Below are 20,319 nucleotides of genomic sequence, written 5' to 3'. Positions count from 1 at the left end.
AGCGTTTATAATTAAACCACAGTAGCCACAAATTTACAGTTGTCTGAGACGTCATGAAATGTTCTTTAACATCACAAACCATAAAATGTAGTTAGGGTTCTGCTATGGTTTATTTTCATAATAGGTAAACACAGGTCACAAGTTAACACGATCACATTTCCTTGATTCAGCAGCTGCACGATTTGCCGCCGAGAGTCATGTCTTGAATCCAGAGATCTGGAGCTGATTCGGTGTAGATTCGGCTGATTCGGTAGCTCGTGACTGTTTTCTCGCGGCGCGCCGTCTTTTAACAGTTGTTTGAAACCCGCGCCAACACAGACTTACTTTATTTCTATTTTTTTTGTTTATGCTACTTAAGTCGCTACGGGTGATCATACCAATAACTTGTAATCCTTACAAGAATATCAGAATCATGCAATGAGCAAGTCTGCGTTTATTAGACAATAATATCACATCAGTTTGTGCTTTTAGAATCGGCGAATCTGTTGTGGTCGTTCCATCACATCTGCAGCGGAGACATGAACCAGGAAGTTGGTCACCAGATAACACGGTAACCAGTTAAACCGTAACACCGGATAGCGCCAGTATGTTTTCCTATTGTTTTTGTGATAGAATGCAACTTTCTCCATTCCCAAGAGCAGAAGTCGCCATTACGCGAGATGTAAACAGTGTGACGCGTCGACGCATTTCAAGCACGTCGACGTATTTTTGTAGTCTACATAATCGATGACGTCGATGCATCGTTGCAGCACTAATATATATATATGTATATGTATATGTATATATATATGTATATATGTATATGTATATATATATGTGTATATGTGTGTACTGTTGATTTTTCTTATGTAAGTAAGCTTGAATATACAGAAACGCCAATGAATTTTAATAGCAATGAATGAGGGGAATATTATTTGTATGATAACTTAAACTTGTTCTTTCCACTTTCATATGAATTTAACAAAATACATGAAACTTCTATCATCCCAAAGAATGCAATTTTTTTTTAAAGATACATCAATATTGCATCCTGCCAAAAATCCTGCTGGCCTTTCATTCAGCACACAAAGATCAGGATCAGTGACCTTTTGTTTGACCTTTTTGAACCAACACGCTGCCCGGAAAATTTGCTGTATGGTGAAACCGGCATGTGTTCACAAAGTTTCTGTTCAAGGTGAAACTGCAAAATGCATCTTTAGAAGAACAGGTTGGATGCGGATGGTGATGGCTACAATACAAGGGTGTAATTTCACAGGCACAGTGCATGCAGAAGTGTGTGTGTACTTATATATGAGTCTAAGTCACTTAAGCAGTGTGTATGTGTGTGTGTGTGTGTGTGTTTGTGTGTGTGTGTGTGTGTGTGTTTGATATCTCTAAATTTGTATCCAGACAGCACATATGCGTCATCTTCTGTGCCAAATGACCATCACCGTCTCTTGCAGACTGTGGCGTTCATGAATAATACCAGTTTTAAGGATAAAATTACAGTGATTCTGAAAAAGTCACAATCACTGTGAAATCAAAATGGGTTACTATGTTTCCTCATGGACATTTCTGATCTGCTTCGTCTTTGTAATTGCTCATCACATTATAAAAACTTGCTCTGCCTCTAAAAAAACCTTCCTTAGCTGTTGTCACCAAGTCTTCTAATATTTAAAACGCTTTCCTCACCCGTCTTTTAGAGATTTCATGAACCAAATTATTTTCCAATGGATAAAATCAACAAAATCATACCCTTTTTCCCCATTAAAGCTGCAATTCATAAGTTTTGCCTATTTGTCACCATCTCTGTTTGAAACCTGCAATTGCATTTATTTACAGAATTATCTTTATGTGCATCGGCTCGGCTGTCACAGTTATGGATTTTTGTTGAACTAGTTTCCCCTTGATTACTTTAGTTAGTTCACCTGTGTTTTATCATTAGGCCCTCATTTGCCTGTGTATTTATGTTCAGTTTCAGTGTGTTGGGTCTCGTTAATGTCTACGTGTATCACCAGCCTTCCTGTTTATGGACAGTGTTGGGAAGGTTACTTTGGAAATGTAATAGGTTACAGATTACAAGTTACCCTGTTTAAAATGTAATAGTAGTGTATCTTTTTCAATTACTTTATTGAAGTAATGTAACCAATTACTTTTGAGTACTTTTTGATTACTTTTCTAAATTTGTGAAAATTAAAGAATAATAAATAAAAGCATATACATCAACTTAAATACAGTTATCTAATAAGCATGTGACGTATTCTGTGTATTAAACTCCTAAACATTGGTGTTTTTGATGTCTCTTTGTATATGATGATAGTTTTCTCAAAATAAGTAAAATGCACATGAAGTGACACAGAGCAGTTCTAGAAATTGTGTTTATGAGCTTGTGTACTCCTATATTGAGGCGGCAGGGGTTGAAAACACTGCGAGCTTCAGTAGGCCTATGTGTAGTAAATGAAACCATGTCTTTGGAAATAAAAACCATGGAAAAAAACCATGGAAAAAAATTCAGACTGGAAAATTCAAACTCATACAAACAAATTCATGGACCAAACTATTTTTTATTTTATCTATTTCGTCTATAATCGTTTATCTAACGATTTTTATCTATTTTAAATCTTTAATTTGGGGACATGCAAAATAATTAAAAGTTCTCTCCTGAACTGCACCTTCACTTCCATTTTTCTCTTCAGTTTCTTTATTTTGCCCTGTTATCCATCTCTCTCGTGACTTAAATACTCAAGATTGAACAAAACTATACTTTACAATACACTACTCTACAATACTACAATATCTTTATAGAAAAATCCTAATACTGTACACGAGTCATATTTTTCCCTTACAAAAATTAACCTTGCTTTTATTAGCCTATATAAAAGTAAAATAACCTTGTTTAATTTTTTTTTTTTTTTGCAAATGGATTTGTATTTATTTTTAAATAAATGCATTTGTAAAATAATTTTACATTTTTGGTTATCACAGTTAAACAATAGTAACCATTTTCTCTGGATTTATAGATAAATATTAAAATGTTAATTTTCGTAAGGGTTGTGTTGTTGTCTGTCGTAGCTCCCCCTAAACCTATAAAAAAATCTGAATTTTTTTCAGCTAAATTACTACTGTAACATTACAACAGATAATAATGATGTCCTTTATATAGTATTTTGAGTGATGACTGATGAGCAACGTGCTGCTGCTTGATTAAATAAATAAAAAAAACAAAGACAAAAAAGCATCTTTACAGATGAAACTGACCTGAAACCCTGAACAGTAGTTCTGCTTCTCTGCTCCAGTAGTCCACTCTATTTTCTCTCTCTCTCTCTCTCTCTCTCTCCCTCTCTCTCTCTCTCTCTCTCTCTCTCTCTCTCTCTCTCTCTCTCGCATTGATTACTCTGAGTCTGATCCAAACCGTTTGGCGGAGAGCGCGCGAGTCATGACTAACAATTCACGATTTATTAGAGATTTAATTATCAAATGGCGGATTCGCAAATGATCGCTTTAGTACATTCGGCAGACAATTATACAATAATGATATTAAATAGTGGGGCAAAATCGGCTGCCAGGCCACCGGGAATTGTCCCGGTTCTCCCGGTGTCCAGTCCGCGCCTGATTTCCACAGACACGCAGAATGTGCAAGTCATATATTGCATTTTTGGGGCTTAATATTCACAGACACTAGTCGATGTCATGTTTTGATTCAAGTGTACTGACCTACTTTTGATTTAGTCATCCAAAATGTGGCATATTCCGTCCGCGTTAGGCATTTCATTTTTATGACTGGATTCTACGAACCAGACTGTATTTCCGCATCCCGGAAATTATTAGGGCGGTATGTCTCAGAATAGTCAGTTCAATTTGGGAAAGAAATCAGTTAAATCTGTATGTGGATGCGTGTAAACATTCAAATGTAATCCCCTTTGTAATCGTTAAAAATTTCATAAGTAACTGTAATTTAATTACTAATTTTTTCGTAGTAACTGTAACTAATTACAGTTACAATAATTTTGTAATTAAATTACGTAACGCCGTTACATGTAACTAGTTACTCCCCAACACTGTTTATGGATTTACCTATTTGTGGAATTATTTAAGACTGTTTAATGTAATCTTCATCTCTGTGCCTGTTTTCTCTGACACAGTACCGTAACAACGGCTACTCAGCGCAGATGTGTCTAATGTGTAGTGGTTTATGTGTGGGCTGTCAGTCAACACAACAGTGTGGATAGTCACTTTGTAATTCAGAATTACAGATCTTGGCAGCATGTCCAAAATAAGAAGTTTCAACCGAAAATGTCATCTGAACAAGTAATATGTCTGCTATTTTTGTTCTGACCTACTGAAAAAAATAAGTTTTACAATAAACCGCACTACCAGTGGTGATTAAATTTAATGATTGCAATTAGGGTTGGGTACCGTTTACAGTTTAACCGTTATTGTACCAGTATCGGTACCTGAATTTCGGTGCTGGTACCCAATATTACCTTAATCTGGATGTAATATTTACTTTTATCATTTAATTGTTTTATTTATTTTTGATTTAGATTTATTTATATATTTAAAGACATACATTATACTGTACAAAATTAATACAACAGTAATATTTATGTTACATTTTAAACTGTACTTTTATTTTGACAGGTTGCTATGAAGTTTCTGTGTGTATACAGTATGATGATGCTAGTTTTCTCAGATGGAATGGTAAAATTCTCGTGAAGTGACCTAACCTTACCCATAATTTATTATAAAATCAGAGGGAAATGATAGCTTATTAACGAGTGTATAGAAGCACCTAATCCTGATTGTAAGCCTAAAACTGACATTTCCTAAAAAGTAAAACCTCAATTCTAATCAACAAGGATGTTGATCCAGGAAGATGTTGTAGCCTACTTGGTGAAATCACGCTCACCAAATGAAACCACACTTCACAGGGTCTCTCTTTCTCTCTCTTTAGCACATGCGTCCAGATGTCCTCTCCAGTACCAAAATTAAGCACCGATTGATTTAATGTGAATCGGTACTCAGTAGTACCTACGCAATGCGGTCAGTACCCTTAAAAGTACCAAGTTCGGTACACAACCCTAAACGCAATGTTAGATCAAGTCAAACCAAGCAAATTCTTATTATACTATGTTCTCATAGTTAGTCAACAACATCAACACTGCATACATGTATTTAATGTGTATTTAGCTTTATATGTAGATTTCAATTTCTGTACATACAAAATTGTGATTTTTAATAGTAAAAGACCATAAAAATGCTACAGTAAAAACTTGTTAATTGGTTAACAGTAAGTATCCATACTATATAGTGAATAAATGTAATTACATTTAATGTAATTTTACAGAAATACTGTTTAAAAAAATGATTTTGGTAAGTGAAAGAATCATTGTATAATTTACAGTGAAAAAATGTAAATAGACACTCCCAGAATTCCTGGGAGGTTTTTATCTGACATCTAATGTTGTTAGATTAATGTTATTTCATTATTTCAGTAAAATATGTGTCACCATGATGGTGTTTGGTGTTTGTGTGAATGACACTGCGCACCTTTCTATATATAATAGAGTCTACTAGCTGGGACTGCTTCTTTATGTGACATAATGACACAAATACAAATGACACAAACCACTCAAATTAGAAATCTTTAAAATAAGCTTACTGTTGTGAATCAGCTAAATTAAGGAGATTATTTTGAAAACAGTTTAGTTATGTACTTGCCCAGTTATTAATTTTGGATAATTATTAACCAAAAATTCTGGTTCAATTGAAAATAAATCAGATTAGGGAAGTCCAATGGGTTATGAAAAGAGTAGCAGATTTGTCTGTGTCAGTGGTTCTCAACTGCTTTGACTCATGGCTCACATATACAGTAGGCTGAGATATTTATGACAAAGCTTCCTTGTTTTCAAACCTTTTTTATAAACTGAGACTATCTTTATATAATTATGAATTAACTAACCATGATAAATTTTGTGATTCCAGAAATATATCTTATATTTTAGTTCATAGCTTAGGACACTATATAGTTATGCTTCACTGCATCAGCTTCATCTCAGATGTTTATTTTCCTAAAATTATTAGGAATGAAAATAGCAACAAACGGGTCAATAGTCAGTAAATGTTGCAGACTTTAGCCAACCTGAGTGCAAAGAGACATTATTTTCACTGGTCTCTTCTGAAGATCTAGAGGAAAAATGTGTTAGATTACAGAGATATCTATCACTGGAGATAAATCTGACAATGAGTGGCATTTTAAGATAAGGTATTATGACTGATTTATTCCAGATTTTTATGTATTTCACTGATTAACTTGGACTATTTTTGGCATTTTTATATTATTCAATTATTATTATTATATATATATTTTTTTATTTCAGATATTTTTTCTTTAATGCAGGGATTAATTTAGACTATTATTGGTAATTTTGGATTATTTTATTATTTAGTAATTTCAATCTTCAGGCGATCTTTCAATTTCAAACTGATTACCTTGAAATATTATTAGCAATTACAAGATTATATTCAAGTTTTTATTCATTTTTGAAAATCTTTGTTAATAGGAAGATTTTTATTATTATTTTTTTTTACAATAAAGTTGCATTTGCTAAAATCAATTACCGTATTTTTCGGACTATAAGTCACACCTGAGTATAAGTCGCATCAGTCCAAAAATACGTCATGATGAGGAAAAAGACATATATAAGTCGCACTGGACTATAAGCCGCATTTATTTAGAACCAAGAACCAAGAGAAAACATTACCGTCTACAGCCGCGAGAGAGCGCTCTATACTGCTCAGTGTAGACTACAGGAACAATGAGCAGTATAGAGCGCCCTCTCGCGGCTCTTGGTTCATGTCTCTTAGTTCATTTCTCTTGGTTTATGTCAAATTAATTTTGATAAATCGCACCTGACTATAAGTCGCAGGACCAGCCAAACTATGAAAAAGAGTGCGACTTATAGTCCGGAAAATACGGTAACTGCATTAGTTAACATGAACTACAATTGACCAATACTTATACAGCACTTATTAATCTTTAAAAATGGACTAACAAATGGGTCAACAGTCAATAAATGTTGCAGACTTTAGCCAACCTGAATGCAAAGAGACATTGTTCTCAATGGTCTCTTCTGAAGATCTAGAGGAGAGATGTGTAAGATTACTGAGATATCTTTCACCGGAGATAAATCTGAGAAGCAGGATAATTCTCATTTTATCTTGCCTTATCTCTCCCTTTCAAGGAGAAACAATTGAGCCATTACAGAGATCACATTTGTGATTCTTCTTTCCTACTGGATTGTTAACAGAATGTGTTTCTTCAAGTGCACCGCTATGCATTTAAATGATTCCGTTGCCCTTGAGTGTCAGCACTGTTGCGGATAAAGCTCTCATCCTCTCATACAGATGGGCTTCAGCTCTATGTTTTAACCTTTCTGTGTGTGTCTGTATCAGAGACAGCACAAAAGAGATAGGGAAAGATTCCAGCCTCATTTCACAGCCTACACAAATAGACATGTTAACCTTTACTTTCAAACGTGACCCTCTTCTGTTCAACCTGTCCAATTCCTATGCACACGTCCTGTGAATGGAGAGATCCAGCACACTACTTGTTGATTTACAAAGATGACCGGAGAGGAAATGATTGCATGTCGATGGCAGAGCCTGTGGGGACTTATATTGAGATGTAATATTCGTTTTATAATTAGCATGCAGAGGACATGTAGATTTCTGCAGATGCTGGTTAGTACTGACCTATTTTATGTGGAATTGGGGCAGGCACACACACACACACACAACTGGCTATACTTGGTCACAGGTGCCATGCGGCCTATTCTGAGTTTAGCAATGTAATGTGCTGAATACTGCTTACACTAACGATGGATGAATCTAGTATGAAACATACACAAACAAAACACTGATTAGATAACATGAACGCAGTCACACATGTGGGTTTCATTGGGTTTGTGGAGGCCGTGAATCTGTGCTGTAAAATATGACGTGACCTTGCACATGCTACCTGTCAAGTGTATAGCTTTCAATACACTGATGAACTGTTTCTGGCATTTTTGGATTATTTCGTTATTAATTTCAGAGGATTTTTCTGTATCGCTCTGATTTACTATTATTTGCAGTTTCATATTGTCTGATTATTTATTATTTATTCAGTACATTTTCTCTATATGCAGTGATTAACTGACAATTTTTTGTGGCAATTTCAGGATTGTTTATTTGTCATTTTCAGAACATTTTTTAGACTGCAGTTATTAACTTTGACTATTATTGCAATTTTATGATTATTTATTAAATTCATACTTTTTTAATTGCAGTGATTAACTGATTGTTATTATTGGAATCATTAGATTATTATTAGACAATTTTAGATTCTTATATTTTTTAATTTCAGACTGTTTTGCTATATTGCTAAAATCAATTAACTACATTAGTTAACATTAACAACAATTGACCAATACTTATACAGCACTTATTAATCTTTAAAACTGTCAATGCATCATGGACTAACATGAACAAATTATGAGCAACTATTTTCAATAATAAACCAGATATTTGAAATCACGTTGACTTTGTCCTGATCATCAAGTACTCAGTGTGCAGTGCCTGAAATGCTGCTGTAAGGCGAGTGGTGATTCTGCGGTATCGCACATGTTTAGCCGTGAGCACTGGGAATACAGTGCCACAGAGAAGGCAAGCTGGTGACTAGAGCACGGCAGATGGAGCAGACACACAGAACGAGAGAGGGATGAGGTGTGAGGCTATACTAATGTCTGAAAAGCAGAAAAGCCAGTGTCAGGGTGGAGTAAAGACTAACACCAGGCAAATTGGACAACGCCACCATTTTGGCTCAGGACCAGGTAATGCAGCATGGGTGCCGTCAAACAGAGGGACCAGTGACAGATGCGCTGTAGAAGTGTGCAGTTGTTAGCTAAAAGTGCTACCTGAGCTGACCACTTATATGACTTTCAATGATGCAACCTAATGAAGTCATAATCCATTAGGAGGTTACCTGAAATCAATTTGCATTGCAGAGAAATGCATGCATTTATAAATAATTGAATGCACAGATGAATAATGAGTTGGTGGGAGTCTGGATGAATTGGAGGACAGTCTACAGGGATCCATGAGGAGTTCATGCTTTCATTCTCATCTCTGGTGTGTCTTCAGTGGGAAAATGGCTGAGGGGGGGTGGGGTGGATGTCTCAGACTGTGCGTGAGCAGCATGGTTACTTGTATCTGACTGCTGTATGTGCACATGTGTGCAGAAGACTCATTCACATACACGCCCCTGCAGACATTTAAACCTAATGGATTCTGAATGCAGCATTCGATATACCCATGCATACACCCAGGCAAGTTTTGGGAAAAAGATGACAAAAAGACAACATTTATTTGATTAAAAATACAGTATTACTATTTATAATGGCTGTCTTCTATTTTAATCCATTCTAAAATCGAATTTATTCCTGTGATTTCAAAGCTGAATTTTCAGCATCTTTACTCCAGTTTTCGGTGTCACATGATCCCTCAGGAATCATTCAAATATGCTGGTGATTTTTCAGTATTTTTTTTTCTCTATATTGCAATGATGACTATTATTATTAGATTATTTTTTTAATTTCAGACCATTTTCTAAATTGCAGTGATTAATTTAGACTGTAATTAGAATTTTTGGGATTACTTATTAATTTAGAACTTCAGGTTTTCTTTCTGTATCACACTGATTTACTTCAAAAATGGCCAATTACATGTCATATTTATTCTTATTTGTACTGTTACCGATTAATACCGATGGATACTGATTAATTTGTTTGTTTAATGCATCTTTACTGAATAATTCTTAATAAAAACAATCTCTCTGACATTTGAACGGTAGTGTATAGTGCATCCTCATAAGACCAACTTCTCATTCATCTCTAAGGCAGCAAATGTTTTTAGCCCCTTCAGAAAATATCTGCATGATGCCCTGTATGTGTGTTAAGCCTGTGGAGGTGAACCCAGAAGGTGTCTGGATCCACACTACATCCAACCAGCTCCCGCTGTTCTCTCTCTTTCCCATTCACTCGTCTCCACACTCATTTGCAGCTCTTCCTACCTCTAGCCCCCCTGCATTTCTCCTTCTGACCTCTGCCGATCTACATGCAGGTGTCTGGTTGGCAGAAAGCATCTTTGATGGGGCACTAGTGTGCAGGGGGTTGCCTCTGTCATTGCTTTGATTAAATTCAGCCTACTTGCTCCACCTGTTCGCCCACCTGTCAGCTTCTCTCATGACTGTGCCATCTCATGCATTACTGTCACTGCGTCTCTAAAAGAGCCCTAAAGCATAGTGACAACGCAAGCCTCACCTTGAAAGAGCAGCTTGTGGGTTCTCTTTAAAAGAAAGGAAGGTAACACTTCCTCTAAAGACCTGATGTATAATATGAGGAAAAACTTTGACACACACTTTAAGCTCATGCAACAGTTTTCTAGTTCTTCAGAAAATAAATAAATGCAGATGTTTTATTTTCTTTCTTTTCAGCTGTGCACCATCAGAAACCAACTACTGCATTAATCAATATAATATTAATCCATCCATTTACATATTACTTAATTTTTCTTCACAATTTTTCATTATTGATCATTGATTTTATATCACATGCAAATTCATTCATTCATTCATTCATTCATTCATTCATTCATTCATTCATTCATTCCTTAGCACCTCTTTTTAATGCAACTTTTTCAATTACTTTTGTTAATGGAACTTAAACAAACTAACAGAAAACATAACTAATGCTAGATTATTGCTTCAATAAATGTAGTTAACTGTATAATTATATAATTTAAAGCACTTTGTAAATTCAGCTTTGATCACAGAAGAAAAACACATAGAAAACAGTTATTTTAAATTATAATGAATGGTCCTATATGTACAGCCTTCATTGCAAGAGCAATCATTGTGCTTAAAAATACAGCACAAGTCTACAGCAATTGCTCTTATGTTTTACTGTTACGTTGCACTATTTGCATGTTTTAAGATGTACAAACGGCGACTTCACAGCAGGTAATTAAATAGTGTGTGGTCACTGAATGTGGGCCTTCTGTTTGACTGAATAAAAGTATAACAGAATGAATGCTGCATTGCTCTGATCTTCTGAGGACCTTATCTTTATTCACAGAAAACATGCATTCACTTCTGAAACAGTGGGGGAAAGACAATTTGGCAAGTAAAACATAGAAAGACTCTAGACACTCCTTGCTGCCGAGTGCAATCCCTCAGGCCGAGGACGTCCCACTGTTCAGAGCTTGAGAGAGGAAATAAAGGCGCATAAATACACACACTTAGCCAACTGTTCAAATTCAGTCATGCATACATCAGTGTTTTTGTGCCGTTTACAGTTCTTTACCTCACACACCCTCAGATTTAAAGCTTGTTTGGATGCTGATTCATCCACCCTCAGTCAGGGAATCATATTTTACATATACAAAACAATTGCAGTCTGCATTCACACCTGGCATCAGTGACAACATCTTCTTTATTTACTGCTCTCAAAGTGGTCTTTCACTCTCAACCACAGGATTCAAATGTCAAATAAACACATGATCAGGAAAAAGTGTCATCTTTCACGTCAGACAGTTGTTTTTAGTGGAGTTCATATATGGACCAACTGACCCATTTATGAAAAGACATATTCCTTCATATTCATAATTGATATGTCTGAAGCTCAAGCGCGGCAGCCATAACATTCCTTAATGGATGTTTTCCAGTATTCTTTGACCGACTGAATCCTCCTTAAGACATTTAACAGATTAAATAAGCAAAAACTACAAGAAGTGAATGGTTGTGGAGGGTTTCAAGTGAGGAAAGCTTCATGAAATCTCCACCTCATCCTGGATGGAAACTGTCAGAGTGATGTGTCATGATTAAGCATTGAAAGATCAGTTCAGGTGGAAAGAAAACACTCTTATATCTGCTATACGACTGTCTCTATATATATATATATATATATAATTGCAACTGTGTAAAGCATCGAATGCCTGCAATTAGATACAATTCAAACAGACATGACGAAAGACTGAAAACGTGTGCAGTTGTACAAAAATAAATGGAAATGATGGCAGCATTTTCTAATTTCTAGCACAGGCATTTTGGGAACAACCTATGAAATAAAAAATAGAATTATTGAGGTATGAAACCAATCCAAATAACATTCAACATGACATAGCATTTAAGTAATTATATCACCATTAATCATTTTAATTGTATATTGACTTTTTCTCGCACACATAGATACAGATTTGATAAGAAACTGAGTGTGTGTTTTATTCATCATTATTGATTGAGCATCACTTTGATTTCACTAAGTGTGAAAAAAATGCATTGACAATTGGAGTGCACATTTATTCAAGAAGGAAAAACAACAAGTGGGTCTGGGAGATATTCTGGTCGAAGACTAATAAATATTTGAAAGCATGCTGAAGTAAAAAAGACTGTTATTGGTTCGAGCTACTCAATACAGGCACAACAGTACCTAAATATCATTAAGTTGTCATAGAGTTCAGATTGTTATTCTCATCCACAGCTAACAAAAAAACTAAAATTGTTTGACAATGGCACAAATTTATGGTGGCCATACCTGCAATCAACTTAAACACACTTATTATATAATAATAATTAATTGGATAGAAATAATAGTTAAAATAAATACTATATATAAAAACTATACAATATAAATGATGCTAAAATAGCACTAGTGGGCAATAAAAAAATCTGATAAGCACACTTGAGCTACAACACCCATGATCACAAATCCTAACAATACTTGCACCCCTTAAATATAATCACTAGTTCTACAGTTCTGGGAAATGTTTTCAAGATTATTTGTCATAAATCAATTAGAAATGGTGCTATGTCTTGTATTGTTAGGAAAAGGAAAATGATATATTGAATTTGAAACAAATGATATACTTATGGAAGTCACGTTGAAATGTCCTGTACCTAATTTATTGCAAACATTAAAAGAATCTCAATTTAGTTTCATATTGTTATACAATTGTGCCGACAAATCCTGCCCCTGAAAGACAGATAAATAAGTGAAGAGAAAGACTACAAGAAGAGTTCTGTAGACACAATTACTCCTTATATTCTCGCATAACCAACAATGTGAACAGAATACAGATGTGTATGGAGCCCTTGATCTATGTATTCTATGTATTATGCGTGTAGCTCAATTGGTGTTCATATCATTTTCCACTATGCCGCATGTTTAGATGTTGATCTCATTCTTTTGATGCGCTGCCATCCGAATGTTTATCCTCTTAAAACAAGAGCGAAGAAGCAGGAGAACCTTGTTGCTTGGATGATTCAGCCCAAGTCTCTGAATTTGACAACAAACAAAACCATGCAGCTGGAAACTTCCCTCATATGGCTGGCCTTTATCTTTACAAAAATGTAGAAGGGGGTCACATCATACTTTCTTCTCTCCTTACAATAAAGTTTTCATGATCATTCTCCACCCTTAATATCTTTCACACCACACATGCAGTGTAAATGCAACATCCGTGAGCAAAACTGCAGCTCTTTACAGAAAAGAAAGTGATCTTTTGTTTAAATTACTACATTATGTAATTGATAACTTGCAGAAAATACGAAGAACCCTTTAAACTCTAATTTACATGAGGAGATGGATTATATTTACATCTAAATGGTAATGCATACAGAACTGAACCTTTAAGTGTAGCTATAAACTGCTGGATTCACTGCTTTTTGTCCGCCTTTTGCACAAGGTTACTGTATGTCTTTATTACACATCATGCTCATTTAATAAAAAACAATCTATACAACTTTAATTCCTCATGATTTCATGGTTTTAAAAATTCCTTTGAAAGAAACAACCTAAACCTGATTGTGTGGAGAGCTTCACTCAGGCTGCACAGGGAACGAAGGTTTGCCATTGAAGTCTGGGGCAACCATTGGGGAAAGTAGGCTAAAGGCTGGATTGGGCACAGGGAAGTAGAATCATGACATGGTGTCATGATGCTCTGTGGTCCAAAGAAAAATATGTTAAAAGTATCAACCAGTATGGCACGGCAGGTGGGTTTGTAATATAAAATGGCTTGAAGCCAAAAATGTTGCCTATTATCCCGCCAAAAATGTTTAACTTCTCAGAGATAAGACAGTCAAATAAGTCTCTTTAAGTGTTAAGAATTTCACTGGAGAGGCTACACTGGTTATGTGCAACATTAGAACATAAAATGAAATGAATTTGCTCAAGTACCCACTTCACATTATGTACTTATTGCACTTATTGTCTTATTATGCACAATTCAAATGATATCTACAACTTTATCCCCAAGATCTTTTGACAGTGCCTTGCCACCATAGTTGATTGTTTGCTTCAGCTGCACTACTAAGGAGTGAAATGCTCCAGGAAAGCTCTTTTCATGCTGAGCTAATCAAAATGAGCACAGCTGATCTCATCTGAAAATCATATGGCTTTGTGTGCCACTGAGTTTACAAGTCATTTTTTAGGAGGAAGTGATCCTTTTTCCCACTCAGTGATTCTGTTTTTTTTTATTCTGTTTGTGTTATATCTTTCAAGGTTCAAATTCAAGATTCAAGATCACTTGAATGTTATAAGTTGCACTGAGTAAATACAACTGGATAAACAAAAAACTGAGTCCATCTTTATTCCAGGCTGCAAAGCAACAAAATGGGATTATTTTAAAGGTGACATATCATGAAAATCTGCCTTTTTCTGAATTTAAGTGCTATAGGCCGGTTTCCCGGTGCATCTACCAACCCAGGAAATGTGAAAAATATTAACCCAGTAACTTTGTTTTGGTAAGCCTTTTTCTGCAAGCATCTGAAAAAACGAGCGTGTCAGATTGGATAAGGTGACGTATTGGATAAGGGCGTGGCTTTTGACATCACTCTTGGATCTGGGCCGGGTTGGATGTCCACCGCAGGATGCAGCGAGCCGTACTTGCCCGGTTCTCAAAAAGGGGGCGGGGATCAGCAGCTCATTTGCATTTAAAGATACATGCACAAAAACAGCGTGTTTTTGCTTCCTCTCAAAATAGACATTTTCTAAATTTTCAGGCATTTTCTAAACTTCACAGACACATTCTGCGGACACCTGAGACTTATATTACATATTGTAGGAAGGGGCATAATAGTTCACCTTAAAATTAACTTTTTGTGCAGTATATACATTAGTTAGTGTCCTGTAATTCAAGTTGGAAGTCTTTTACATGGAATCTGTAAATGTTAAACATTCATTATATTTCTAGGTATTTGTTACTGCAAGTTGCAGCATGAATACATTTTTTTGGGGTTTGGTAGATAATGAAACGTACAATACCATTGCATGGACAACCAAAAAAATAGCAATCTTTTTGTTTAAACTAATGTTCAAAAGTTTGGGCTGAGTCATTTTTATTTATTTATTTATTGATTCACAAAATCTGCATTATTTAAAAATAAATAACGTTAAAACAGTAATATTGTGAAATGTTATTTTTAAAAATATATATTAAAATAAAATTAAAATAACTGCTTTCTTTTTGGATATATTGAAAACAAATTATAATTTATTGTATGTAATGTACATTTATTCCTGTGATTCACAGCTAATTTTCAGCATCATTACTCCAGTCTTCAGTGTCACATGATTCTTCATAAATCATTCTAATATGCTGATTTGCTGCTCAAGAAACATTTCTGATTATTATTAAAGTTGAAAACAGTTGTGCTGCTTAATTTTTTTTTCAGGATTTGATGAATATAGTGCAAAGGGCATCTATCTGAAATACAAATCTAACATTATAAATGTGTTTTGCAGTCATTTTTTATCAATTTAATGCAGACTCACTGGATTTACTAACCATAATCTGTAATATTGTTTAATTAATATACAGGTCCTTCTCAAAAAATTTGCATATTGTGATAAAGTTCATTATTTTCCATAATGTAATGATAAAAATTAAACTAAATAAAATTGACATGGCACCCCAGACCATCACTGACTGTGGGTACTTGACACTGGACTTCAGGTATTTTGGCATTTCCTTCTCCCCAGTCTTCCTCCAGACTCTGGCACCTTGATTTCCGAATGACATGCAAAATTTGCTTTCATCCGAAAAAAGTACTTTGGACCACTGAGCAAGAGTCCAGTGCTGCTTCTCTGTAGCCCAAAGTGGCTTGACCTGGGGAATGCGGCACCTGTAGCCCATTTCCTGCACACGCCTGTGCACGGTGGCTCTGGATGTTTCTACTCCAGACTCAGTCCACTGCTTCCGCAGGTCCCTCAAGGTCTGCAATCGGTCCTTCTCCACAATCTTCCTCAGGGTCCGGTCACCTCTTCTCGTTGTGCAGTGTTTTTGCCACACTTTTTCCTTCCCACAGACTTCCCACTGAGGTGCCTTGATACAGCACTCTGGGAACAGCCTATTCGTTCAGAAATTTCTTTCTGTGTCTTACCCTCTTGCTTGAGGGTGTCAATGATGGCCTTCTGGACAGCAGTCAGGTCGGCAGTCTTTCCCATGATTGCGGTTTTGAGTAATGAACCAGGCTGGGAGTTTTTAAAAGCCTCAGGAATCTTTTGCAGGTGTTTAGAGTTAATTAGTTGATTCAGATGATTAGGTTAATAGCTTGTTTAGAGAACCTTTTCATGATATGCTAATTTTTTGAGATAGGAATTTTGGGTTTTCATGAGCTGTATGCCAAAATCATCAGTATTAACAATAAAAGACCTGAAATATTTCAGTTTGTGTGCAATGAATCTAAAATATATGAAAGTTTAATTTTTATCATTACATTATGGAAAATAATGAACTTTATCACAATATGCAAATTTTTTGAGAATGACCTGTACCATATATGTTGAGTTTTGATGATTCAGCCACAGAAAATTTGCAAATGGATTACTTGTTTAATCAGGGTTTCATTTATACATTAATTGACCATTTAGGCAGTTCTCTGACCAAGTTTCTCTTTCATATATTCCCATCATTCAAAAAAATATTTGTAAAGATTTACATATTGGCTTTACATGGTAGATTCCTAAGTGTCAATGTCTACCCAAATGTAAAAATGTACACACACACACTTATATATATATGTACACAAATACAAATGAGATCAGCTGGGAATGTTCAACCCTTGGCGGAGAAGGACTTGAGAGGAACCAGTTGGAGAATTTAGTCAATCTCAGCATGAATCTTAATACATGCAGTAAATTAAACTGATATACATTTTTAATATTTATCCATTGACCTTTTTAGACTAAATATCGAAGTAGTGTACATAGTTCAACACAAACAAGTAAATAAGCACACACACAAATAAACAAACAATTACTTGCTCAAACTTTCACAACCGAGACAAATGAATGCTGGCTTCTCAAGGTCACGTTCTACTTGTGTGTGTGTGTGCGTGTGTTGAAATGCAGGGCAGTCTTCTACAAACCCAGCGATCCCCTGTGATGTGTCCTCATTGTCATATTGGCTTGAGCCAGGCGAGGAGAGAGAGCGAGAGAGAGAGAGAGAGAGACACTCTTATCACAGGACACACTTTCCAAAAAGGGGTCAACAACCTGTCATTTTCATTTGATTGGTGGTCTTAATAAAGTCCCACAGGCACTTGGGCTGTTCCGTTAATCATGGCAAATCATGCAATAGTACATCAGCAGAGCACATTAACACAAGACACCAACACACTCAAACACTACTCAAATACTGCAGCTCATCTCGATTTCTGCTCTTACAGAGTTGCATGTTAAATATCACAACATAATGATAATTAGGATTATAAACCAGGTCATCCTTTTGAAAAACTAAACTATAAAAATTATATGATTTTATTAGAAGCAATAAATAGTAGTAATTAGGTATATTTATTTACCATCAATATTAATGCAAAAGGCTTCCCCAAGTCTTTTTATTGTTAAACAAATTTTAGAAATTAATTCAGCGATCTTGACTGAGCAATGACATCATCGCTGCCATACTAATTAGCCGATGAGCTGGCCAACAGCACACCAACAGGAAGTGGAGATAAGCCCAAAATTGTGCCATCAATCCTTCACATCCTCCCTTATCCATCTGTCCCCACTAACCAAAGCCATTCAGTGTCCCAGCATGCCAAGTGCAACGTTCTGCACCAACACAGGTTCTGCAGGGATTCGCTTCAGAGAGAATTATGTCCAATGCTTGCTGTAAATCTCATGTGTAGCATGCAAACTATATTATGATACCTTCGATTCTAAGAGTAATGTGACAGTAAAATGTTTTATGACTTGTATTACATTGATACAGGAAGTTGTACTGCTTTGTTTATCTCCATTGATCATACTGTAACAGCAGTGGAGACATGCATGTGCAAGTGCACGTAGACTGTTTGTAACAGTGAACAAAATGGTTCCAAAACAGAGATAACATATGTGCATGACAAATATATGAAAAAATATCCAAATTAACATTAAACATTCAAATCTTCCAAGAGCAAACAATCTGAGCTGCACTAATGCATTTTATATTTATATTAATTAAAGTCTGCATGAAGTTGAAATAGTGATTATCTTTTGTGATGTATATTCGAGTAAAAATGCTTCTCAGATTAGAAAAAATGTGGGGCAGACTTTTCCATTTTTGGATTTTCTCCATCTACAAAAAAAAATAAATGATGATAATTAGTAACATCACTGCACAATTTCTTACAAATTTTAACAAAAGTTACAAATAATTTTATTTGATTTATTAAATATATTTGATATATTAAAGTCAGCATGCAATGAAGATTGCATTTTTTTTATTAGTTTGTCAACAATAGTCTTATTTTAATTTTATTTTATTTTATTTTGACTTGAAAGAAAGAAAGAGAGAAAGAAAGAAAGAAAAAAAAGAAAGAAAGGGAAAAAAAACAGAAAGAAAGAAAAAAAACAGAAAGAAAGGAAAAATACCAAAGACAAAGTTGACCCTTAAACCTCCATTAAACCTCTTGTGCTATGAAAGAGCAACCTCTCAGCAATAACATTTTCAGCTAGGCATCCACTTCACGTCTGTATAAAGCGCCATTCCTGGAGCAGAAATGGCCTCAGTTGTCCTGACTGGACACACATGCACACAGACCGCTCTCACACAAAGCATTGCCTGAGAGTCCTGATCATATGGAGAGGAACAAAGCACTTGCGCATACATGTCTCAGTGTTATAGTTATTATTAACATAATAAACACAGAGCATCACCCAGGGCCCTATGATTTCAGCCATGCAGAAAACATGGGCGAAATCACGAAGTCCAGACATACAATTTAAAAAACTGTTGCAATGTCATTTAATTTGACAAATTTTCGATGAGTACATCAAAAGTAGGGCTGTGCAATTAATTTATATCGTTGGGAAAATAAATACATAGAATTATTAACTCTTTCCCCAACATTGACAGAATTCTCTGGCTTTTCGTGTTTTCGCGGGTGTACGGTAGGAGGCACAATAACATCTTCTGAAAGAATACTGAACGTCTGGATCAAAACAGCGAAGAAGCAGCAGCAACAACATACGCAAGTAGATCCATATGTAATAACGCAATCAAACATCATAAATTTGCCTAACTTTACAGAATGAAATGGCAATCCAGGAAGTGGAATAGGACAATGCTGCTTTTCTCTTTTTTTTTCCAAGAAAAAAAATGAGCTGGTGGTGACTGTCAGCAAACATGAAGATACACAAGGGTAGGTCAATAAAACAGCAAGTTTATTGAAGACTGAGGCAGATGTAGACATTGATATTCAGGCAAGTACTCAGGTAACTGAAATAGATAGGGAGCTTAACTGAGTGAGGTAATGGGTCCTGTCCTAAGCCCAGTCACCTTGCAATGTCAGTCGTGCTTGTCCCTGTTGTATGTCCTCAATCTGGCAACCCCTGTGAATGTTGAGTCTAAGGAGGGGGTGGGCGCGGTAGAAACAATATTTTGAATTTGGACTGCAGTACCCTTTTCAACCACTATCTGTCAATATTACATACTACACCTTTAAAACACAAAAATGAAATTTGGGGAAAATTACATGTTGACTTTGAATGATTTCACTTCCGTTAATTCACCACTAGAGGTCATCATCCACAACACAGACTCTTACACTACACAGTACACCCTGGACTACATTTCCCATGCTCCACTGCACCAATCACATTCACCTGATAACAATCACACCATGCACCTGAGACCAATTACACACACACACACACACACACACACAGCCCAATCAATCAGACATGCTTTATAAGCATTGGACTTCCTTTCACACACTGCCGAGTATTGTTCTGCACATATCCCTCCCCTAGCGAT

Source organism: Carassius carassius, chromosome 2 (genome assembly GCF_963082965.1).
Source record: "Carassius carassius chromosome 2, fCarCar2.1, whole genome shotgun sequence".
Lineage (NCBI taxonomy): Eukaryota > Metazoa > Chordata > Actinopteri > Cypriniformes > Cyprinidae > Carassius > Carassius carassius.
Note: the sequence above shows the minus strand (reverse complement) of the source record.